This window comes from Pezoporus occidentalis, unplaced genomic scaffold, assembly GCF_034315485.1.
Source record: "Pezoporus occidentalis ecotype Australia unplaced genomic scaffold, CSIRO_AGI_Poc_V1 ctg41, whole genome shotgun sequence".
Taxonomy (NCBI): Eukaryota; Metazoa; Chordata; class Aves; order Psittaciformes; family Psittacidae; genus Pezoporus; species Pezoporus occidentalis.
This window is the reverse complement of record NW_026915736.1, coordinates 2,326,792-2,353,982: the sequence shown is the minus strand read 5'-3', so window position 1 is coordinate 2,353,982 and position 27,191 is coordinate 2,326,792. Positions and strand designations below refer to the sequence as shown.

At 38.7% G+C, this 27,191-nt stretch overlaps 1 protein-coding gene across 1 annotated transcript in view; it reads right to left on the bottom strand.

Annotated features, from left to right (window-relative positions):
* Window positions 1-27,191, bottom strand: part of ANK3 (ankyrin 3) — a 379,098-nt gene that overhangs the window by 332,726 nt on the left and 19,181 nt on the right. The gene's annotated exons all lie outside the window — the stretch shown is intronic.

Here is a 27,191-nt window from a genome sequence, read left to right as displayed (position 1 = left end):
CAACTTGAGAATTAAAAAAGAAAGAATTAATGCCAACACGACCCAGTAAAGAACATTAGTCTACTTGTTCTCTTAAATCTATTTGAAATTTTTAAATATTGAAAAACATATCTATTTCTTGTGTATTTGAATATATATGTATATGAATGTATATGCATATGCATATGTATGTGTATGTGTATATGTAGTATATATAAGCTGATCAATCCCTCTGTTAACATGAAAAAGCAAAGTTTTTTGATTTAAGAAGTTGTTTGGGGGTTGGTTTTTTTTCTTTTTTGTTGGTTTGGGAGTTTTGTTTTGTTTGTTAAATTTATTTTTCAAATAGAATTGATGTCTTCCCACAGAAGAGTTGCTCACCTTGGGGTGTTTAATTTCCATAACAATTACAGAACATTTTAGCTAAGCTTTAAATTGCAGCCACATCTGCTTTCTGCATGAATAAAGCATGTAATATCACAAAATTTAGTTGGAATATCCATATATTTGTACTGTCAGTGACTGCCCAGACTGAATATCAACAAAGCAAAATTATAACCTTCATTACAGAAACAGTCCCACTGAAAGAGCACCACATAGAACTGCTCATTTTCTACTGTTCTTACACAGGTTACTTAAAATCTCTGTGAGAAAGTAAGCTCAAGAGGCATACACTTTCTTTTCAGGTTTTTTTCACAGTGGGAATGTAACTTTTTTTTTTAACAGTATCTATGTAAAGCTCAATTAATTCTTCATATATCATATAAAAATACAGATTTCCTTTTCCTTTCCCAGATTTTCCATTTCCTTTCCCAAATAAATGTATTTTGTCCAACAACCTCAGTAATGAAGAATAATTTTTTTCATAGTGTAAGTCTCAAGTTCTTATTCCAAGATACTTGAACACGAAACACTTTTCTAATAATCAGAAACACAGCCCCCCCCCCCCCCCCCAAAAAAAAAGAAAAAGGAAATAGCATCGTTGAACTATGCCTTAAGTTTTCTCACCATACAGTCAAACCACATTCCAGTTCAGTAGCTATTGGGCTATAATTCTAAACAAACAATAGGTTCTGCCTCTATAAATACTGTTCCTGTTCTACGGAAGTTTATGCAGAATTATTTCACAGATCGCTCAACAATTCATCCTTAATGCACCTGGGTCTTTACAATACCTAGTGAATAATTCATGTTTCCATTTTCCCATTCTCTGACAGCATAGAAGGAGGAACTTTAATTCATGTATGGCTCTAACTTTGAGATCTGAACACCACCAAAGAATTAGCAAAAAGCTCTAGAAGAAATCACTTTACAAGCCTGATCTACTTCCCAAATGCAAGAACTAAATTGCCCTAACTATATCTGAAATAACAAACCAACATCTGAAGAGACTGGCTATATGCTAAACTGCCACTCTCCCATACTGAGTGATGAATTAAGATGTTAGTATAGCTAGCTGCTTACTACAACGCTGTTCATGTCACTCACATATGTTGCTTTGGCAGTCATCACAGTTTTTTGTAAACTAAGCAGTACATTAGATTTGAGAACAAAATACAAATGAGCTAAAACCACCCGATTCTTGACCAATTTCCATGGAACAGGAAGAAACAGTACAAAAGACTGGAAAGATATGAAAGGTAACTGCTGTACCTTTGCTATCTGCATGATGGAATGCATTTTAAGAAAAAAAATCAAGACAGCCAGAGAAGAGTCCAATAATCCATGGTTTTTTGTAGTCAGCGCAATCTGTGCAGTTTTCTGTAATCTGTATGTGATACTGTAATGCTTATGGTATTGTAAAGAGAACGTGCAGAGGGAGGAGAAACATTCACCCACAGCACTTAAGGAATATATAACATTAATTTAGCTAGCTAGTTAGTACAAACATCTCATTGATGTAAGCACTGGAGCTTTTCTCCATACTTAGAATATAGGTAAATTATTTAAAGTAATTAAAGAATTGTTACAGTGGCCTAATAAAAGAAGATACTAAGAGGCTGCATGGCAAACTACATGAAGAAGTAATTAAGTGCTTATAGTAGATTTGTATGCCTAGACAAGACTGTGGTTACTGAAGAATTTTGTCTCAACAAAACCAAAGAAGTCAATGCTTGAAGCATTGGTATCAGAGCAACAAATTGTCACTGTGTGTCTGTAGTGGCCAGAAGGACAAGAATACCTTGTATCTTAGTTTTTTACTGTACTTCTTACACTCTGCAGTAATAGCAGTCTCCACACTCCCCAGAATATGCATTAAGAAAAAACTGTTACTTTGACAAGAACTCTTGAATTTACAATCAAGATTATCACATTCAGGCACTTACAAAATTGTTTCTGATTAGTTACAAGTTGAGGGATTTGGGTTATAGATTTGTGGTGAGGGAAGAAGTGGAATATGTCTGTATTTTCCATAAACGCAGAAGCACAGAAGTATTTGTAAGGTACAAAGCATCCTCTGAACAATGACATTTTTAATAGGCTAGACTCTTCTTGTTCTGGATTCATTTTCTCATCCATTTACCTTTAGGCTACATTGACATTTCTATAAATGATATTACTATAACACTCAATTCTTTCCGCAGCTTCTTGTGTGTCTAATATACAAGCAGAGTTTGACAGAACACGGACAGCATCTTGGCTGCCATGGAAATACTTGGCAGCAGACGGTTAAAGGAAAACATCATAGTACATGTTTATGCCCATGATTATTCTATTGACTGATGACCTAATACACATGTGTGCGTGTCTAAATGAAAAGCTTCTATGTGCATATATAGAACTGCACATAGTTGTATGCATTGTTTTACACAATACTGATTTTAGGTTGATACTTATGACAGTGCATCTGTAACAGACGTCAGTGAAGACGTTAGGCTATGTCATTAGGTAGCATAAAGAGCATTTTTGAGGAAAAAAAAAAATATTATTTTCCAGCTTTAGAAAATTTGGCTCCAGGATAGGCATCATGAACAAGGTCTACCCTGTCATTTACTCCATTATCAGAAGGGATTAGAAATATCAGGTGTTTCCTGTTACCTGAAACGGTTGCTACAACTTCCATATGTACCAGCCACTATCAGTTAAACTGGAGTATCAATGAAAAAAATTAACAGAAGTTCTCACGTACAAAAATTTGGGTCCTACCAAAATACCATGCATACTTCAACAAAACCTGCCTTGGTAATACATTAGGCAGGCAGTACAAAAGATCTGTTATGCAACAGAATTATTCATTTTAATGAGTTGCCAAAGAGAATCACAAGATACCAACAGCAGCAGAAGTGCATTACTCCAGGGCAGTCAGAAATGTGGTGACTAGTAAGTACTAACTAATGATATGCAAACTGATATAAATACTTTCAGCAACAACAGGAGTCCACTCAGTCTCTCACACTGAGGCAGAAATTTATTTTCTGCATTCTCCAAAACGCTAGGTTGAACTATATGGACTCCACTCAATAGTTCTCATGAGAGAGAAGGAGAAAAGGAATATATTAAGGATTATTTTATAACTCAAACAAAATACAACAATATACATAGCCACACATAAAAGCTTTGCCAATTCAATGAGAAGACCAATTTGATAAGAGGCTTCTGAAGCTTCACGTTTAAGACACAGACAAGAAAACATTCATCACTTTCAACAGTGATTCAAATTTAAAACAAAACAAGAACAAAAAAAAAAAAATCTGTGTTGTTGGTAGAACTCCTGAATTTTTATGCTAAAGTTTTAGAGAATCACTGAGTTATTGTTTCTGCATTTCAGAAATAATAAAATCCAACAGCGTAACACTGCTGGGAGATGTTTCAATATTCCCAAGTGCCTTTTCTCAGGGTCACACCTTCCAGCCCCATACTCCATCACCCACCACATTCTTTGTGCTTAAATCACATGAGAGTCTCAGGGCCTCAGACTACTCCTACTACACACTAACAGTTAACCAAAACACAGGAAACAGGCACAGATATTAGCAATTCTTCCTGAAAAATTTGCATGTTCTACAGATTACTATTTTCCTGATAAATGGGTAGCAGCACCTTCAGCTGATCTATGAATTCTGAGGAGCGTTTTATCACTCAGAACTGGTACAATGTTTAAAAAAAAACATTGAAATGATGTACCTAGTCCCATGTCAACACAGACTTTTGTAGCATTTTAATAACTTGCCATTTAGTACCTTGAATCCAGCAAAAGGGATACAAGTGTTATTACTGGTAGCTAATATATATGCTTCTTTAGCTCAATTGCTGAGCTACATTTTGAACAAAGCACTCGATTCCCAAAGGGAAAAACCTCCTTTCATTACTGTCCAATGCTCAAGACTAAAGGAGAATTCTCCACAAGGAGTAAGTAGGGGCAACATTCATATCTGTATTTCTAGGTTTCCACCTATTAAAGGCATTGCAGAACTTATTTTATGCAGGTCACACCTAATACCTCATGTTCCATAGCTGGACACATTTCAAGATACAATCCCTTCCTGTTCCCATTTTAAAACTACTTTTTAGTCAAACATTCCTCTAGAAAAAGAAACACACTTAAAAACTACACAAAACCAGCAGATTTTACCTGTTTTGAACTGTCCCACTCAAAAGGGGCAATTACCTCCCAGCTCTGCTAGCATGCTCATAGTTTGTGTCCACCTTGGTGACCTGTGCCACATGCTGCTGCACTCCCATTGCTTTCGACAGAGGGCTGCAGCACACAAACAGAACAATGCTGGATTTGATTCAGATACCTGCAAAAGCAGTAAAGCCCCCCGTCTTCTGTACATAGCTCAAAGGAGCAATATTATCTCCAGAACCAAAAGAGCATATGCTGTAGTTGGCTACCAGACAGAAGTCATATCCTTGCTCAGTTTTCAGAGTTCTCTCAGTAACAACAACAACAGAAAAAAAAAACCCTTAGATGATTATACTCTTTCACAGATGTAGAGACGCCTCCACAATGCAGCTGAGCACTGCTTTAAACCAGGACTCCTGAAAGATTATAATCACTCCCACTGTATCTCTGTATCCACGCTTCACCTTAAGAAAGGGTAAAAAGTAGTGTTGGTATGGCACATACCTAAGCCGCCACTGACTGGAATCAGAAATGGCAATCCTATTAAGACTAACTTCAAAGCATTGCTCCTCTGCCACATGTATGCAAGTCTGCAACTACTGCCACAACAGCAGAATGCAGAGTATTTTTACTCAACCACCACTGCTGAGCACACCAGTGTTACTGGAGATACATATCAAAGTTATGAAGATGAGTCACCCATTTTCTGAATTCTCGCTACATAATCACATGCTAATCAATGACAGATACCCTCAACCCTTTCTACTATGCCCCTTGTGTTCCTTGAAAATACGGAGTAGAACACTTCCACAAAAGTCAGAGCCTGAATTCCAAGTCTTAGAAATTACTTTAATTTTTTGCAATCCCCAGTGCAAGCCACACTTTTAATCTCATCCCAGCAAGGACTTCACAAGATCTTGGCTTGTTAAGGTCACACATTCCAGGGGGGGCGGGGGGGGATCTGTTTTGAGACTGGTAATCTGGGAGATCACACAAACCATTTGAAAAAACCACTAGAGACACCTGTATACTAGCCACTACTTACAGGCGTTGATATCTATCTTCTAACTTGCATTGTAGCAAGGCTTTTTTAAACATGATTAGTATTGTTAAGACTGTTGGTGAAATGGCATTATTGTCTTTATTACCACTTGACTAACAGAAAGGATTTTCTCTTATTAAGACAAACAGCAACTTCTCTCCCAGTATCATAACAACAATACACGCATGTAATACTTCTCATTTAACATATCACAAAATTACATTTCTAGATGTTTTATGGTTTAAGTTGCCTAGCTTGGCTTAAGCTCTGTACCTTTTTCTCTTTCCTCATTTTAATTCACTACAGCTCCAGTATATCAACAAACAACAGAACACAGTACTAGCTCAACTAAAAAAGAAAAAAACTTCAAGATTCAAGCTGTACCTTCCTTTGCAGTAATAATTCATACAGAAGTGCTGTGTGTATTAAGCAGTCTACATGTTTGCTAAGTTAAAGACCTGTAAGCAGGCTTAGCATCCAATTTAATATTTCATTGCAATCTACTGGCATATTAATTAATGGCTCATCAGAAAGCTCCTAATAAGTACACCAGATACTACTTAGATTCACACTCAGTATTTTTAAAAGCTAATGAATTACAGCACATAGAATGGTGAAAATAAATCCAAGTCATCTCATGCCACATATTTTTTGCAGAAAAGAGGAATTAGGTTCTACTTGTATGAGAGTATCATCAATATTAAGACAGCAAAGCACAAAATTCCATTGGTATCATTGCATAAGATATATTTTACCAAACTCCTTCCCTGACACCCATGTATAAAATCTAAACATTTATTTAAAACAAAGAGCTTACATAGCATATTAACAGACTATGTCTAATTTCATGCAATTAACCCTGTACTCTCAGCAACTGAAATTTCTGCATTTAGAAATGAGAAGAATAAAGCCCATGGTTCATTTATTGCTGTAGGGAAAGGAAAAAAACACATCAAGAAAAGCTGAAATAAACACAGAAAATGGCTTGGCAAGTAAATAAGCCACAACTGAACGTTGAGCACTTCTGTCAAAGATCTGGATAGTGTATTGGTCACATACAACTTTCAGCTACATTCATGACTTGCCTAAAGAGGCTTCCAAGTTCAAATCATGGTTGTCATTTCCCTCTCTTTAACAGTAACCTTTTTGCCACCCACTGGGGAAAAAAGTGATAGACAGAAAAGAAAATATACAAAAATGAGCTTCCTATCACTTTTTATTGCTCAGTTCTAGTTTTATATAAAAGAGCTGCTTAAAAGTCTGCTCATGTTAGCACAGTTCTTCACTGTGCAAATCATACTGCACTTCCTGCCTTTACTTTTTTTATAAATCAGTATTTAAAAAAAAAAAAAAATCCTTTTCCTTTGATTACAAAAATACTACCTAGAAGAAGAAGGGACTCCATGAAGCACCAGCAGTAATCAGGACAAAAGGAAAGCCCATCCTGGTCATTGCAGATGCCTGTCTCCACACTCACTGATTTAAAGGAGCCAAACTGCTGCTACACCTACATACAAATTACAGTTATAAAAGCTAGCAAGTGCTTACTGAAAGAGATTCTTAAGCCACTGCAAAACAAAACTGCACCAATGCTGAAGATACTTTTAAAACGTATTAAGAAATCTATAAAAAGTACATTCTTTTTTCCCCTTACATAGTACTTTTTTTTTTCCACCAAGTGCTTAAAAGCATGCTACTTTTATTCAAGTTTAAGAGTACTGTGAGATAGCATTTTCATAACTACTGGTGTGATTCAGGCCATGCAGTCTGACACAGTTTGAAATCAAACTGAATTTGAAGAAATGTAGATAAGACAAAAAGCATTAGCTTTCCTGGCTGTCAGCTTTCAGTATGTGAAAAGACAGTGTTGCTGGAAAACACGTAACTCAGTTGTTTGATTATCAATCCACATTTAGGTTTATGGTGTTCCCTAAGCAAGGGTATCAAAAAAGGCTTTTTCAGCACAGACATCTGAAAGTGCATCAGCTTACAGAAAAAGGACCCCAAGAAAATGTGTAATTCTAAATGCAGTTGGGAAAGAGGCCATGTTATCTGTGCAAAATCACTTTATCAAATTAAAGCAAAATAATAAGCATGAGCTGGTAAAATGATTTCTAATGTTTAAATCTTTAAATAATTTCATTAAAATTAAAGGGTTTAAGTCACTGTTTTTATCTGCTAACCATAGCAAGGAAACAATCAGCACCATGACAGAATTAACATACTCTCTAGGGCTGTAGAAAGCCTTATGCATTATGGCTGAGCAGAACGGATTTCTCCAAGATGTATCAAGTCGCCACTTCTCAGGAATACTGCTTTATCATTATCATGTTTTGTTATTTTATTTTTATAATTGAACAGATTTCTACACTCCATCCAATTGCATATTTTTCTGCTTCATTTCTATGACTAAACAACAGACACTGGAAGAGCACCTGTGCAGGGACCAATCAAGCTGTCCTGTCTAAACAGGCTACATAAGCATATTCAACTTCTGAATGCATAGCGCTCCACATGTTAGAGCATGTAAATAAAAATTTCATTAGCTCCTTGACTGTGTACATTACATAACCTAAAAGACGTACAAAGAGAGAACAAAATTTAAGAACAAGTAAACAGCCTGTCATTAGCAAGGAGCTGACAGATGTTATTTGTCTTTCACATTTCTAAACATCTCCAACATCAAAACAAATTCTCCAGCAACAGACAGAAAATTTTAGTGATCCAAAGATAACCATCTACAGTACTGTTCCACACCAGCAATAATACCTTGCTGCTGTGAGCCAGAAGGTAATTTGCTTTCTCTTCCTAAAAGAGACAAACAAAAACCTTACAAAGAGCTTCAAAAACCTCAGATGTACACAGAAGGGTTGTTACTGCTGAAGGTTATTCAAGGCAGGAGCTGCAAGCTCTGAAATGTTTCAGTTTCAAAACCAGACACACAAAAAAACATGTGAAAAATGTAAACAGCTTCAACACCATAATTTTGTCTTAACCTCTTTCGAGGTCGAGCTATCCCCTGCTGCTGCTTTTTGAAAATGATTTTCCACAAGTCCAAATCGCACCATGTTATACAGACGCAATGCTCCATATTAACATATAAAATATGTTTGCAATGCTAATCACCTAGGGGAAGGATGGTAATGTTATTTAAAACATTAATGCTACCACAAGATCATCTTAGATTTACCCAAACAGATTTGCTAGCAGATCTGCTGAAGGTACCTAATGGTGGAGGTTGCCATGGGAACACGGTACAACTACACACTTCACCATGACAACCAGGCCTCCCTGGAATACTAATGAGTGCCCGTGGCAACACAAAGCTAACGACAAAATGTCTGGAGACCAAATATTTCATGTATCATTTATAACAAAAACTATAAATATATTTGTACATTCCCTGTGTGAGATACAATGTTTTTTGGAACCCTGCAAAACATTACATATGCAGAAATATTGCAAAGTGTAAAAATTATATGGCTGTGGCGTAAGTGGAAAATCCTATTTCAAGGCAATGCTAACCTTGAAGTTCAATTCCACAAAGCACAAGAAAATATCTGTAGTCAACACACCCAAAGTTTGCATCATCTTGCACATAAACACTATTGTCAGCCCATGATGTAACAGAATTATCTGTACACAGTGCTTGGTGTATTCAATGTATATCAAAAAAGGGCTGTTCTTACCCAGTGCATAATATAGTACTGAGCATCTATCTATACTCCATATGGCAACTACTGCAATTCATGTCACAAGGACAGAAAGCATTGCTTTGGTATTTCAGAAAAGGCTCATGACAAGAGATCCCTGTAACTTCATAGGAAAGTTACAGCAACTCAGTGTGTGAGAACTGTTTTTCATTTGTTTATAGAAAAAGGATCCACTTTTACAAGTTACACAGAAGAAAACATTGTTATTAAGAGTGATAAAATTATCAGTTAAGTGACATCTGGTGCAGGTTTTTGGTTTGGGGGGAGGGATGGTGCTGGTGTTTAGTTTGTTTTGGTTTTAATACTCTAAACATTAATTTCAGAACACTTTCTAGATATTTTATACAGATTATTGAAGCCTAAGACATTTTCAGGTACCCTGCCAGCAACCACCTATCATTTAAAAAAAGAGGTGGCAGCAGCTGGAAAGCCAGTGCTTCTTGTCCCAGAAGCACTGTATGTGATAAGTCACATCAAGGGACAGCAAAATTTAGGTCACAGAAGACCTCCCAGGGATTATAAGTGCCAGGATTCACCTCACACCCGCAATGAGGAAACCAAAGATTTCCCTAAGGTTTTGACTCGTGTCTTATTATTTGCTTTTATAACCTAGACTTTCCTGCATGAGCTCCTCCTCAAAAAAATGTAAAAATCAGGTAAGCATTAGATATAAGATTTATTTTCTTCTCTCTCTCAATATCCATGCAACAACATCCAAAACGTTATCTAACATGTATTTATTAGCCATCGTCCAGGCGTAAGTAGATCAGTCGTTGCATTTCCTAAATGACAGAGCACTGCGATCAGCAATAAGGGATAAAGACATGTGCTTCCTGTCAGATATTTCACAATAACCTCATGATTGCAGAGCTTCCTAGGTGCCAGATTCTCACTGCTTTTGAGTGACTGCAACAACTGATGAGATCCCAGTGGTAAAAACCCCAAACCACTCTCCTTTGAGCAAATCTCCTCAAGCCTAAAAGAGACAGCCCCACATGACAGAAGTTATCTTTCTGACCTAGAACAGATACATCAGTTATACTCACCCATCTTCTATTCTACTTTCATCTTGCAGAGGTCAGAAAGAACCACAAGTACACACACCTAGGAACTTCACAAGACAGGATACAAAAAAGAGGTCTGAACTTCACAAGACAGGGTGCAAAAAGAGGTCTGCATTCACTGACAGAGAATTATCTCACAGCTGCAACCCTAGCACAAGTCATTCTCCAGTTTGCTGCAGGAATGTCAAAACCAGGTAAGCTAGAAAGACTTTCATCATCTGAGGCCAAAGCATTACAGAGTAGATGTAGCTCAGCAGTAGCATAACCTATGAGACTAACCTGGACTAATCTCTGACATATTCCTTTTCTGCTTCTAAATATTGCTGGCTGCGGCCACAATGAACTAAATACGTGCATACAAAGACCTAATATTAAATCAGTGTAATCACATTCAGAATTATCATATTAGTGTAAGCACTGGGTATGATTACATTAAGAGTTTTCAGTGAATTGCAGAAACATGTTCCTTGGCACATTTGGAGAGACCTGAAGAAAAGGTGTGGGATGAAATAGCAACACAAAATGCAGGCCATGGCACTGGTATTGAATTTAGCATCTGATTCCTTGAAATAATATCACAGGACAACAAGTAATTAATAAATTAAATTAACATTTTTGTTTCATAAGCTTCAATTAATATAGATTAAAGAGAAAAGGCAAACTGGGGGTTTTTAAGCAGTTTAATACACTACAAATTAGCAAGTTGTAATGAACATAACCTATGGTAGGCCTTCAGGCAATAAAGCTTTCCACAGAGGAACAGAGCTTGCATTATTTTTGTGATAACACACAGCATTACTCAGTGCAAAATTTGTGCTCTTCTATTTAACCTGGTTTCACAAGACTGAATCCAGTTATTAATTTTTAACTACTTTAATATCACTAAATACTGCAGTGCCTCATATACAACCCAGCCTTTCTTCTGTCAGCACTTAAGAGATCTAGTTTTAACAGAAACTATCAGGATCAGAAAAAAGCATTTGCATTAAATGCCAATATTATACAACAGCACACCTACATATATGTGCCAAAGACTTCTTTTTTATTCCAATCCCTGGTTTTCCATGAAAATTTTGAGTTGCTCCTCTCCCCAAACTGATATTTGTCACTATTACTCTCTTGCATGCCTCTTTCTTTGAGGCCACTTTATATCACATGAGGGGACATGATGGGTACTTCAAATTATCTTCTACAAATAAAAATTTTTTTTATCAATTATTAACTGGGAGGGGGGATGAGAGATGTTCACTAGTACACCTTATGTCATTTTCTAGTGAATTAAAGGAAGAAATGTTATGGGGAGAGGTATTGCTGGGTTGTTTAACAGACTATGCCATGTGGTCACAAAAAGTGACAGCTCCCCTCCAGCAGCAATAAAAGAGAAACCCTAGGGAAATATACAACATAAACCTTTTTCACTTAACCTAGGAAGACCATTAGTCTTGAAAGCACTCCTTAACCTAAGAAGGTTTAGCAGGACAGACGTCTGCACACAAAACTGCAAGACCAACAAGCAAGAACAAGCTTTATTCAATCAGTGCTCAGTACAGCACATTTCCTCCTCTTTTTCTGGTTCCCTAATCTGAAGCACAAAGTCTTCATTCACACTAATGGCCTAGCATACTAGGATAGTGTCATGGTTTAAGCACAGCCAGTAACTTAGAACCACGCAGCTGCTCACTCACTCCCCTTCTTTCTTCCCCCTGTTGCTTCCAGAGGGATAGGGAAGAGAATCTAAAGAACATAACTCCAGGTTGAGATAAGAACAGTCCAGTAACTAAGGTATAACACAAAACCACTACTGCTACCACCAAAAATAATAATGATAAGGGAAATAACAAGGGGAGAGAATATAATTGCTTACCACCCACCGACTGATACCCAGCCTGACCTTAGCAGTGATCCGGGCCTTCCAGGTAACTGCCCCCAGTTTATATAGTGGGCATGACGTGCTGTGGTATGGAATACCTCTTTGGCTAGTTTGGGTCAGGTGTCTTCTCTCTGTTTCCCCCCAGCTTCCCGTAGCCCTCCTCACTGGCAGAGCATGAGAGACTGAAAAGTCCTTGATCAGGGTAAGCATTACTTAGCAACACCTAAAACATCGGTGTTATCAGCACTGTTTCCAGACTAAAGTAAAAAATACAGCATTGCACCAGCTACTGAGAAGGAGAAAAATAACTGCTATGGCTGAACAGATAGGCACTAAGTGAAGAACTCAGAACATTGTAACAATGGATACAGCTGTCCTAAGAAAAGCCAGTAACTTCTGCATGTCTGAGGCTGGAGGCCTAGTTCCATATCACAGAATCATGGAATCATAGAATGGTTTGGGTTGGAAAGGAGCTTAAGATCACCTAGTTCAACCCCCTGCCATGGGCAGGGACACCTCCCACCAGACCAGGCTGCTCAAGGCTCCATTCAACCTGTCCTTGAACACTTCCAGGGATAAAGCATTCAAAACTTGTCTGGGCAACCTGTTCCAGTGCCTTACCACCCTCACAGTAAAGAATTTCTTTCATATAACTGGACTTTCAATTTCTTCACAGTAATAGATGACAAGTAAAAGTATTTATGCTGTTTTACAAATCAAAACAGTTTATAAACCAAACTTAGACAATTCTTGTTGCATCTAAGAATGTGAAGAGACTCTCCACTTTCCAGATGAAAGGCAAAGAACAGTATTACTTCTGTGTTTCCACCAGAACTGGAGTGTCTTGCACATGGCCTCTGATCCAGAATGCTTTTCCACCCACAACCTGCTACATGGCACCACCTTTATCAGGAACCTTTTGACCCTCTCCCACTGCATGGCACTGAGCGCACACCACCACGTACTGTTCATTTCAGTTCTTGAATGTGATGAACATTAGGAGTGCCTTTGAAAAGTCCCTTGGGTCAAGTACATGCAGACTGGAGCACACAGAAGAGCAGTCTTACATATGTGGAATGCACATGCATGATGTGACTAGTAGTCTGTATACTTCTATTACTCTGGAAAATACAAGTATTTGTCTTATACAAGAAAGACTGGAAGGACTGCCAAAGATGGTAGTCAGGAAAGCAAGGCAATTTAAGAACATTAACATTTCCTCCTGAAAAAATTGACCCCTTTCTGCATTATTTTTAACTTCCTCTATTCAGATAATACACTTAGTTTATGATGACCTCTTACTTCACTCCTCCCCACCTTACAGGTACTGAATAGCTGTCTCACTTCAAGGACAGTCATAAATGTGAACAATGCTACTTGAACCTGTTAAACTGATTAAATGCTGAAAGAAAGAATCAGGTATCAGAGAAAAGCAAGCTAAGGGACCATACATAACACACTGCAGCTAGAACAAAAACTAGTACTGCCCCTGCTTAGACACGTGCTGTATCACAAAAAAAAAGGTGAAGAAGTATTATTTACAAATGCTTTCTTCATTGCTGCTGAAGGTACTCATCTTAGAGCAATACCTACTTGCAAAATAAATTTCTCAGAAGGAAGAGGAAAAGACCAGCAGGTTTGGGCAGAAGCAGATGAGCTTTGGTCTTTCCAGTGTTTCATTAAACACCTGTCTACCTGTCTATTCATTAGGACATTAAAAGCTTATTAGTGATGCATTTCAGATAAAAGACATTCAGTTTCAAATGTCCTTGTTTAAATGCATGCAAAGGAAAGCATAGGAGACCACATAAAGATACAACCTGAGCGTAGAGTTGCCCATTTCAGCAAAGCACTTGAAAATTACACACATATTCTAGTTTTAGCTGGGATAGAGTTATTTTCTTCCTAGTGGCTGGTGCAATGCTGTTTTGGCTTTAGTATGAGAACAATGCTGATAACACAACAATGTTTTAGTTGTTGCTAAGTAGTTCTTACCCTAATCGAGGAATTTTCAGTCCTTTATGCTCTGCCAGTGAGGAGAGGCACAAAAAGACAGGAGAGAGCACAGCCAGGACACCTGACCCAAACTAGCCAAAAGGATCTTCCATAACATACAGCATCATGCCTAGTATATAAATGAGGGAGATTTACCTAGAAGGAATCGATTGCTACTTATGACAGGCTGAGTATCAGTTAGAGAGGGGTGAGCAATTGTGTTTCCTGTCACTTTTGCTGCATTTTCATTTATCTTTTTTCACTCCATTGTTCCCTATTTTTATGTTCAGTATTGTTACTGTTGGTATTATTTCTATTATCACTATACTTTAGTTACTAAACTATTCTTATCTCAACCCACAGGGTTTACATTCTTTCAATTCAGAAGGGGGATGTGGAGCAAGCAGCTGCATGTGAGTTACGGGCTAGGTTTAAACCATGACAATACAGGAATAGCCCTTTATTAGCCTAGCATATGCTTTAAAAGCAGAGCAACAATTTCCTTATTTTTTAGACACAGTGTTTGGTAAAAAAACTTAGCCAGTGTAAAAAGCATACCATTTTTAAGCTGGAGCACAAAACAAAACCAAAAACCAAACAAACAAAAAAAAAAACAAACAAAACCCCCACAAAAAAATAACAAACACAAAACCCAACAACATGCCGAACAAACAAACAAAAAGAAAAAAACACCCCACAAACTGACAGAAAAAAAAAACAAACAAACAAAAAAAAAACACCACAAAATCTGTCACTATCCAAATGGAATTTCCTGATTCTGTATAATGGCCTGATGTGATTCAACAGCTTTTAGAAATAAAACTGTGTCCCCTCTGAAATACTTGGTATGACACTTACAATATACTCCTTTAATCAAGACATGCATCTAAGCATGCAAGTGTCCAAAGTGGAAAAATACAGCCAGGCCACCTGATTCTGCAACTCTAACAGCACGCAGGGGATTTTGACAGGCTAAGGTTTCCGAAACTGTGGGGCCTCAGTGCCATCTACTGGCCATTTGTACTTTCTACTACCATCTTTTTACAAGCTAGTAGATGCTAGGCTGTCACAGGAAGACACACTCTCAAAATGTCTGAACGTGGGCAAGTATCTTATAATTAAGTAAAGCGCGATTGAAAACACACTAGTGTTAAACTTCATTCTTTTTCACAGATAAGGATGTATTTAAAATAAATCTCTGTATGCCTGCTCAGAATTGTGGTAGTACAAAAATCCTATGTAAATGTAGAAATGACAATGGTTTATTGTTCAGTTCTGTTCCTACTGTTTTTACTCATTCAATGAATTATTCTTTCCCCTACACTTTTCATTCATTTCCCAATGATACCAATTTCAGACCCATTATGAAGTTATAAGCTTCAACAATAAACCAAAGAGGTATTATCTTTTATTAAGCTAACATATAGATAGGAGAAGAGAAAATGAGACATTTCATACAATAAAACCCTTGTACAGTTTCCTCTGTTCCTGACATATTATAAAAGCCAAAGGTTATACAAGTTTATGTGACCGTTTCTTTTTATATCTTGAAACTACTACTGCTAAAACACTATCACTGGAATTACTACCACCATCCACCCACGAGGAGCACCAGGACTCAGGTTTCCTTTGCTTTTTCTTAGTATGCCTCCCAGCTCCAGGATATTTCTTTTGAGTGGCTGGCATTGCCATCATACAGAGAAGTGACAGTTGCTGTGCTTGTGACTCCAGTTCCCCACACCCCCACACCCCCCATTCCTCCTTCTCCCGGCTACTCTACCATCTCAGAAATTCCTGTAATTAACAACTTAGGTTGTGGCCAGAAAGGAAATTTACAAATGGCTAAAGCAAATCATCTTGCAACCCTATAAACAGTGGTCCAAAGTCAGACCCTTTGAGCTCTCCTGGACCAAAGCAGGGAAACTCCCTTACCTTTGGTGCCTTTGGTATCTATATCAATCATATTTAGCTCCATTTTACCTCAATTTCCCTTCGTATGCAGCTGTGCAACAACACATCAGTGATATTTAGCAAAATTAAAACTGGCCTGTGACACTATAAAAGGATGATGCAATTTATAACACTGTTACAGCCACTGGGGAGGGGGTGTTGGTAGCACGCACTGGCAAATATGACTCAGAGCCTCGCAGAGAGGCGTAGAGTTGGATTTTTTTCTTTTTAACAAAGCAAAACTCAGGGAATTACAGACCAGTCAGTCTCACCTCTGTGCCTGACAAAATCTTGGAGCAGATTCTCCTGGAAGGCATGCTAAGGCACATGAAAATCAACAAGGTGCTTGGTGACAGCCAGCATGGCTTCACTAAGGGGAAATCCTGCCTGACCAATTCGGTGGCCTTCTATGATGGGGCTACAGAACTGATGGACAGGGGTAGAGCAGCTGATGTCATCTACCTGGACTTGTGCAAAGCATTCGACACTGTCGCACATGACATCCTTGTCTCTAAACTGGAGAGACATCAATTTGATGGATGGACCACTCGGTGGATAAAGAACTGGCTGGATGGCTGCACGCAAAGAGTTGTGGTCAATGGCTCAGTGTCCGGCTGGAGACCAGTGACGAGTGGTGTCCCTCAGGGATCAGTGGTGGGACCGGTCTTGTTCAACATCTTTGTCGCTGACATGGACAGTGGGACTGAGTGCGCCCTCAGCAAGTTTGTTGATGACACCAAACTGTGTGGTTTGGTTGATATGCTGGAGGGAAGGAATGCCATCCAGAGGGACCTCAACACGCTTGTGAGGTGGGCTGATGCCAACCTCATGAAGTTTAACCATGACAAGTGCAAGGTCCCACACCTGGGTTGGAGCAATCCCAGGCACAGCTACAGGCTGGGCAGAGAAGAGATTCAGAGCAGCCCTGCAGAGAAGGACTTGGGGGTGTTGGTCAATGAGAAAATGAACATGAGCCAGCTTCAGTGTGCGCTCGCAGCCCAGAAAGCCAACGGTATCCTGGGCTGCGTCAAAAGGAGCGTGACCAGCAGGTTGAAGGAGGTGATCCTGCCCCTCTACTCTGCTCTTGTGAGACCTCACCTGGAGTACTGTGTGCAGTTCTGGTGTCCTCAGCATAAAAAGGACATGGAACTCTTGGAACAAGTCCAGAGGAGGGCCACGAGGATGATCAGGGGACTGGAGCACCTCCCATATGAAGACAGGCTGAGGAAGTTGGGGCTGTTCAGCCTGGAGAAGAGAAGGCTGTGTGGAGACCTCATAGCAGCCTTCCAGGATCTGAAGGGGGGGGGTGGGGGGGTGGGTATAAGGATGATGGGAGGGACTCATTAGGGACTGTAGTGACAGGAGAAGGGGTAACGGGTTCAAACTTAAACAGAGGAAGTTTAGATCGGATATAAGGAGGAAATTCTTTCCTGTTAGGGTGGTGAGGCACTGGAATGGGCTGCCCAGGGAGGTTGTGAATGCTCCATCCCTGGCTGTGTTCAAGGCCAGGTTGGACAGAGCCTTGGGTGACATGGTTTAGAGTGAGGTGTCCCTGCCCATGGCAGGGGGGTTGGAACTAGATGATCTTAAGGTCCTTTCCAACCCTAACAATTCTATGATTCTATGATTCTAAAAATGGAATGAATCTGTAGCACACGCTACATACTTTACGAACAAGTTGTAAAATGATGTTAGGTAGAGGGAAAAAACAGTGAAGTGAGGACTTGTAAACATGAGTCACCAAATTCAAATATATCTTTCTACTAGTTGTTTTTTCTTCATATCCACCAAATACTGACCAAGGGTCGTGGTAGTCATACACATTTTTTCTTTGATCTTTCAAAAGCAGTAAGCTGGCCACAAAAAGCTAAATGTCTCACAGGGAAAAAAAAAAACAACTCTAGAATGCTTGAAATAAAACAATAAGTACAACCAATAATTGGGACACAACATTCAGGATAGATTCCAGTTCTTGTCTGGAAATGGGTATACATCTTTGTAGTCATTCTGCTTGACCAGAATCAGTGAAACATGGCAAAACAATACCATACAGTGACTGCTGGAAAAGTGATATAATTGGCGATTGCTCCTAGCAAATATGCAGGAAATAAAAGTAGCTCTCTTCCTCCACTCCCAAAAATGGCCTGAGTACATAGAGCATAACTTAGAGGAAGTACTTAAGCAGCAAAGATTGTTACATGATGCTTTGATACTGACAGAGAGCAGAAAATATACAGAGGTGAAAGTGTTATGAAGGAATAAAACCAGGAATGAACTTGGTCTCTGGCAAGTAAGGCAAGTTACCCATGTAATTCATAAAAGGAAATTTGGATCTCTACAGAAAAAGCATTATAGAAAAAAAAAAGTTAAAGGAAAAAATGACCTTTATCCAAGCTTTGCTCTACAACAGTATAAATAAATCCTAAACACAACTGCAGTAAGCATATTCTGTTGTCCCATACTGGGACAATGCAGGCCAGCATGCTTTTTAGCCATGAACAGTAAGTGCAAAGCTTTAAGAGAAGCCCTGCTTCATGCATTTTCCCTCACTGGTCTTTGCACGTACAATGGTTTTGTGCTTTTCAGAAAACATTAGGCCTACAGCACATACTAAGAAAGCTTTCTATGTGTACAGCAAATCCAGCAATTTTGGTTTGCATTAAACCTTATCGCACATTTGCAGAAAGGTGACAAAATATGCACTGCAAGTCTGCTGCTTCCTAGAAGCACTGAACTTACCACATAAATCTATAAATATACGTATTTATATTTCTTCATAGAAGACAGTGTTCTACATATACTCCTGCTGGAGAGGAAAGACATGCATAATGCACAAGAACCATCATATCCAACAAGACAGTTCACTGGTTTTGACATATCAGGTTGGATGGTCAGTCTCCAAGCAACTTAAAGCTCTTGGCCATCAGAAGCTTCATAAGCTTCTTACAGACTTTTCCACAGTTTTGAGAAGACATGTCTTCCAACTGAAAAACAGCATAAAAAACTGAAGTCCACAGTTTTAAGTATACCATTAAAAGACTAATTTAGTCAGGTCTGCTAAGGACAACTAACTGACTGTTTCAGTGAAGGTTAAAAATATAACACCTCGGGTCATGATGCAGTAAACTTTGTTGCTGTGGCCAGCCAGGCACATACCAGAAAGTGTAAAAGACCTGAACGTCTAAAAGCACAAGAACAGGTGAGTAATGACAATACGCTTATAGCAGTAAGAATTTGGAATTAAGGTATTTCTGCTGACTACCATTCTCCAAGACCCTTCTCATTTCCTGAAGTCACATGGTATATAACAAAGCTCTGCAACATAATTAGTCTCTCAAATATGTTTTTAAACTACAAAGCCCATTCAGTGCAGAACACCACAGAATGGTCTAGATGACTTTTAATGTACCAACATATCCATCTTACGTCTACAAACACCTTCTGCCTTAATGCCTTATGGTTCACTAAAACATCATGTTCCAGCACTGTACACAGAGAACAGTGTATTGGTTATTGGTTTTGTGCAATCATACTTAGAATGCATGCAAATACAAGCTTAGCAGGACAGCCACCATTTACTACTACTAGCACCTATAGGCTGCTAATAACAATTATCAAGATCCAGGTTTTTTCACTGAGTTCTGTATTCTGTTATTATATATTGAGTTATATATTTATGTTATTGAGTTGTATATTTTCTTAATATTTTCTCAATGGACAGAATCCTAGAGCATCTAATGAGAAACCTGTTGTACTAGAAAAGCCCTTCTAGGAAGTTCCTGTGTATTTAATTATGTCCCTCTCTCTAATAAAAAAATCGTGTCAATCACAAAATTACAAGTTTCCTGCAGAGGAGAACTGCAATATACTCTGCTGGGATGATGCTCAAGCATATGCTTATGACTATTTAAAAAATAATTTCAAAAATAGGGAGTTAAATACCACTTTTAGTAAAATGAAGTTTTCTGAATAGTGACATCACTGCTGAATTCATAGCCCTTACAAAACGCGAATATGCTTTTGGGTATATCCACTGATGTATACTTCACATAGCAGGACTAAATTCAACCATAACCAAAGATCCCTTTTCATACTGGGTATTTATTTCACAATTCTGAAGGCCTACTTATACTAAACTAGTCAAATGTTCTGTTTTGTAACGCTATTGCAAAACAACTGTTAGCCCCCAGGCTAGTAGTCAAGACACTAGATACTTTGCAAAGAGGTCTATTGCTTACACACAGGAAGGGAAGGATCACTGTCTTTCAGATTCCTGGGAAAATGAAGAGAGAAGCAGTTCTGAGTGGAACTGTAACCAGGAGGGAGAGGTCCCCCTTTGTCTTCCCCTAGCACTTAGCAGATGCTCTACAAGCTTTTTCAACTCATTAAAGCAGCAGAGCCACCCCCATTCCACCCCACGCCCCCTCCCCCCCCCAAAAAAAAAAAGAAAAGAAAAAACACAGAAACCCCACAAAAAAAAACTCCATAACTTTCTGCTAGATTTGTTTTCTGTCATTTTTTTGTCATATGCAGCTAGCAAATGCTGAGATGGCATAAGGGCATTAGGCCAGATGCATAAAATCCTCCCTCCAGCAGTGACTCTGGGTGGTGATCGACTCTTGAGAAGCTTTCAGCTGCACGGTGCTCTAATTTTTTTTTATTTTTTTTTTTTAACTTGATCACTTTAATGTCAGGCTGAAGTGAAGGATGTAGCTCCTACATCACCACTGAGACACAAGGAAAACCTAACCCAATCTCTGCACATCTTGCTCTGGAAGACACATACATTCATCTGCCTCACACTGTGCAAAGCATTTGATGCTGTCTTGCATGACATCCTCATAGCTAAACTGGAGAGACATGGATTTGACAGATGGACCCCTTGGTGGATAAAGAATTGGCTGGATGGTCACGCTCCAAGTTGGGGTCAACAGCTCAATGTCCAAATGGAGACCAATAACAAATGACACTCCTCAGGAGTCAGTGTTGGGACCAGCACTGTTCAACATCTTTGTCAGCAACATGGACAGTGGGATTGAGTGTGCCCTCAGCGAGTTTGCCAGTGACATCAAGCTGTGTTGTGTGGTCAACACACTACAGGGAAGGGATGCCACCCAAAGGGACCTGTTGAGCGAACAAGCTGGAGAGGTGGGCTTGCATAGATTAGACATTAGTAAGAAGTTCTTTATTTTGACGGTGGTGAGGCACTGGAACAAGTTGCTCAGAGAAGCTGTGGCTGGCAGTGCTCAAGGCCAGGCTGAATGGTGCTTTGAGCCACCTGATCTAGTGGAAGGTGTCCCTGCCCATGGCAGCAGGGGCTGGACCTACATGATTTTTAAGGGCCCTTTCAACCCAAACCATTCGCATTTATAGATTTTATTTTTTTTTTAATCACAGCATCAGAGGGAAAACCACCAAAAAATATGCAAGTGAGCATTCTACCATGTATACTGCACTAGTGTGTTATTCAGTTTTAAGACTGAACTGGTAGAAAGTGCAAATAAAAGTTTAAATCAAGAGTATACATCACTTTCTTCATGTGACAGTTTTTTTGCAGTGGCTGCAAAGATGGCAGAGGTGATTCTAATGAAATAGTGCCTAGCAAGTTTGTAAGGCTATGTAGTACTGAAACTCAGGTTATGGATAAAGTTAAAGAACTAGAAAAATACTTCAAGTTAGGCTTATAGAGGGCTTTCAGGGAAGTAATAGAGAAATAAGATACAAAAAAAAAAGCATGTTTAGCAATATTGACATTAACATGCTCTATAAAACCCTACTGCCTTATTATCATTTGTAGTACAGCATTTAAATTAGGCTTTTGAATCCAAACTTAAGGAAAACATATTCAAGAATTCTGACCAAGAACCTATAGAAGTGTCCATTCAATAGAAAGGCTACAAATACATTTTAAAACAATCATTTAACTAAGTAACTAAGTTTTGGCATTACCTTGACCTACCAGGTAGAGCTATGGACTTACCTAATGGAAATTGATCATTTAAAGTTTAAAAAGCATGTTTATTCTTTTTTGCTCCCATGTGTTCACGAGAGACTGAATAAATGAGTGCAACCAAAACTGCTGGAGGCAGAAACTCATACCATAAGTTGTTCTTAAGCTACAACAAAAAAGTAAACCTAAAAGGCAAGATGAATCTCTTATTCTTTTTAAGACTGTGTACAAAAAAATGCCTGTATTTTATGTAAACATCTTTGGTTGCTGAACATTCTTACAGTTAATTTTAATCTTTCTCCTTGGCAAACGATCACATATAAACACACTAATCAAAATGATCACACCACTGTATTAAGTATCAAATGTAGATCTACACTTCTTGATGTTTCCAACATCTTTGGAATTCGAAGTGTCATGCTTCATTGTTATTATAGCAGCTGACCACAAAAATGGACTGCAACCGCACAGGTGATAGTTTTATTTAATGGCCATTTGCCGAAAAAAGTAGTAAACAACACATTTTTTTTCAGTTCTGCTCATGCATTTAAGTATAGTTTTAAGCTTTACCTCTGATATGCATGGTTGTACTAGGAACAGTGTAAATACACACTATTCATTTTCTAAAAGCTCAGTTGTAAGCACATCTGCATCTCAGAGTATAGCAAGATGGTTCCAAGCCTATCCATTTAACATAAAACGCACTGATCTTTACTACTGTTCTCATGAGTTCCACATATACATTGCCTTTACATATTTTAAATATCCCATCCATATTCTAGGATAACATTCATAATGTGACTCAAGACACAAAGCCTGTTGCGGATAAAACCAAAAGTTATGTTAAAAAAAAAATGCAGGTCCTTCAACTAAGTTTTCACAGCAGCCTACAATAGGCTTAAAGGAAAGCTCAGAGTGGACAGGCTTCCCAGCTCACTAATAAACAACCACTGTTTAACAAAATATGTCTTTGTAACAAATATGCAAAGCCTTACGGCACTCCAATTTCTCTCTATATTAAAATTCACTTCTGTTCTTTGATGGGTAGGAGACTGATAATTGGCCTTTCACCCAGAGAGAAACTAAGAATTCCTGTCCCTCCTCCTGGCACACTGCATACTTGTTTCATTCCAAGGTCGATAACCTCAGAGACTTGGTATTCTCATTTGCTAAAGCACAGTGCCAGTTACTCCGCTTGCATGTTCCTGCTGTGCATCCAAAGGACCTAGTCCAATTTCTGAAGCAACCAAAGGCCGCCCTATTTAAGGCCCTACGCTTACAACATCAGTTACTAATCACAGCTTCACTTTCCCCTCTGCCCACAGTATAAAAATCACCTCCCCAGTTGTATGGATGGTAATTGAACTACCAAGCCAAGGGGGAAAAAAAAAACATAAAGGCAATATTCTTGAAATACTAACAAAAGTAAATCATGCTTTCATTGACACAAGTGGAACAAAAGCACAGACAAGAGGGAGCAGGAAGTAACAAGCAAGGAAATGCAACCCTTGGCAGGGGAGCGTGGTGGAAACACACACACACACACCAAAACAAAATGTTGATCTCCAGATGCTTGTTGCAAAGCACCATTAGCTCCCTATAGGGGGAGGTCTGCAATCTATGGGCAGTACTGGCTTAAGTTCTGCAATGGCAAAGCTAGAGGAAGAGAAGTCCACAGGCAGGACTATGAAGATCCCGTTATTTCTGTTTAACTTGTTAGGGGCCCTTGGCTATGCCATAACCCTAATTTCATGAAGATAAGAAATGTAATCCCATTGAGCACACGGCCCTAGTAACTACATAACATAAAAGCAACAAAAAACCTCTTTGGTTCTTAAATATGTTTCGTATCTTTGAATAGAGCCTCTGAGCTGCTTCTCAATTTTCTTTTTGGTAAACTTTAACAAAGGCTGGTGCTAGAACTGTTTTATAAGCATGTGACACAACTACGCAAGCCATTTTTGTGAACACTGGAACTTACCCTGCCTGCTCCTCCCCACCCCATTAGATTCTTTGCTGTGTAGCAATATGGCTAAACTCATACTACAGTGAATAAACCAGGAATGTGAATTTGTCTGCTAACCTATTTTCATGAAGCTTGTGGAAAACTAACTTTGAACTGTTTCTGCTCTGTCAAAGTTAATCAAAAGCAACAGAGAAGTTCAAAATGTCTTGAGTGTCAGTAGGGAGAGGCTGACAGAAAGGATTAGTGTGCAGGAAAAACAAACTGAAAAGTACATTCTCTCACAAAAACATTCTGTCAACTCATTGCAGAGCTATGCATTTAATAGGTCATACAGTAACACACTCAGCTGATGAAAATATATACATGGTTTGACTAGGATATTCATCTTCTCAACTAGCTATCCCCATATGATTACATTCTGTTAGCAGAATGGACAGGTTTAAGATTTAGGCTTTTTCCCATACTTGGCTCTGCTTACAATTTCCATCTCACTTTTGCACCTGGCAGCTTCTGCCAGAGTGCTTACCAGCCAGCAGAGGCTGCAAAAACAAGAATAGGAGAGCAAGTCATCGTAAGTCAGTATTGCACACTCCCCTCGCCCCCCCCCCCCCCCCCCCGCACCAGCTTTCACAAGCTCCTACGGCTGTGGCTGCTGCCTCTTCAGCCAAGCTGAGGACAACAGCCTGGTGAACTGGAGGAGGCTTCCGGAAACAGCAGATTGGACACAGACAACAGGAACAAAAGCAGCTACCAGCCAGGCTCACAAGTTTTCCCCTCGACCGACTCACAAAGAGCTAGGTTATCAAAACTCTTTATACCTGGCAAAACTTCAGCCTCTGTGGGTCACGTAGCAAATAAAGATACTTTGCATCTCAGATCCTGTACATTAGATCAATCCGTACTAATCAATGCAAACTAATGTTTAGCATCAGTTTTAGAACTGAATCAATTAAGTGTACATGGAAATGAAATAATAGTCCTCCTTCGACTAAATACAAAAGCTTGAATAGCTACAAACCACACCCTTCCTCCAATACCTTCACTGCTTTCCCAAAACATGTCAAAAGTATAAGCTGTTTACACTTCAGAGGCAAGTTCATACAATAGGTACAGAGCTTGTTTTCAACACAGTAAAAAAATAATTACCCTGAACTTTCAGCCTCCCACCTGCAATTCCTCCCTAAAAGAAACAATTGCAAGGCTAAACAGTGATTTACCTGAATGGCTGTATGTTGGCACTGTGATTCAACAGCCTACAAGGTACTCACATGAAGTAATTCCTATACATACTTAATGACCAACAAAACTCATAGCAACAAACAACAATAAAAGGAACTTGTAATTTCCTAGTCCTGGAGCTGTTCAACCTGCTACCTCTGGAATCATTTATGCTTAGAGAATAAAGGGTAAATTCTTTCCTTTCATTCTCTGCTGGAGAGATTTAATAGCAAAAATATAGTAGAGACTTTTTCGTGCCTACAGTACTTAGTTGAACTAAACTTCCTTATGGTAACTGATTAACAGACCTATTATTCAGTAAGTGAACTCTGCACAACATTTGTGTTTTGACTTCAGCTTTAAGACTTCAGTTTTATACATCTTACATTGAATCTTTCAGGAAGACAATAATTCACATTTACAACACTGCTACTATTTTCTGCGTCCAGTTCAGGAATATATCCCTGTTCTGGAGAACAATTCATCAGGAGCTACACTCCAATAGAACGCAAATATTCTCTGGTACCTTCCTGAAAGACAGGCAAAGGCAAGAAAACAGCACGATATTAGTATTAATTGGGTAGCGATTCTTTTACTCTGCTGTTCTTGTCAGGAAGTAAACAGCTATTTGTACTGAAGGATGCTGCAGAAAAGAGTAGAAAGTAATCCAGAAGCCATTAATTACAGTGTAAAATTAAGCATCCACTCCAGGCTCTGAATAGTTATTCAGGAAACAATACAATAAACTCGAATGAGAAAAATAAGGTTAAAAAAATGCAGCAGCTGAGGCAGCATTTATCCTGTAGTTGATGTTTTCACCTAAAAACTTAACCCTGCAAGAATGCTAGGCTCTGTAGTTGATAGCCCATACCTGATGGCTTCTGTAGTTGATAGCCCATACCTGATGGCTTCTAGGCAAGATATCATGGTCATTAAATTTACACATAAAAATACAGCTGAACTGTTCATATGAAATTAGCCTGCAAATAAAACTGTAAAGAAAAATACAGTCTACAGAATTTTCTTAGATCATAAGATCTTCAGTATACAGAACTGTCCACACAGGTCCTGAAAGAACTTACTCTATCTCCCACGCTTGGGGACCTCACAGACATTGAGGTCTGTAAACCAAATGCAAGACATTATTTTGGCTTACATTTTATAAGCATTATCAACAGACCCCCAAATAATTTGCTTCTCAAATCCCTCTCTATATTGTATACCTGTTTGCTCACTTTCTCAGAAGTGTGAGCCTCAAAATCCTGTGACTAAACAGAATCAGATAAGCCCAAATTAATTAATGGGGAGGTGAGAATAGTTAGCAAGTATAAAAATGGATATATATTATCTTTTTCTTTCATAAAAGCTGATTCTTAGAAGCCTGACTTGAGAGAAGTGCATACAGCGTTCATTTGTATCACTTCTGGTGATATGCCATTTCATGAAGCTGTTGGAAAGAACTCTCAGCCCTATTTGGAATTAGATTAAATTAGATGAAAAATAGACCAGACCTAATTTGGCAAGATCCACACAAAGAAACAGCTTAAGGCCAAAGTCTTAAGTTTAGGGCAAAATAGCTGTTGCCATTTTTTGCAGTTTTATGCCAAAATACTTCCCATTTCTGATTTAAGGAACCTTCCCTCACTGATACATAATGAGCATTTCCTGTTTTTTACCTTCTGTGGCCTCTGGAACAAGCAAGCCAATTTCTGGTTTCATTTTATTCTCAGCATGCAGGCAAGCCCCTTCATAGAAAATTAAATAAACTAAAAATACCCTACAGCAGTCCAAAAGAAACAAGGCTTTATATTTGTCCTCTCACTTCAAGATGTACACTACAGAATTGAGTATAACTGTTTACATAAAAAATTAGCAAT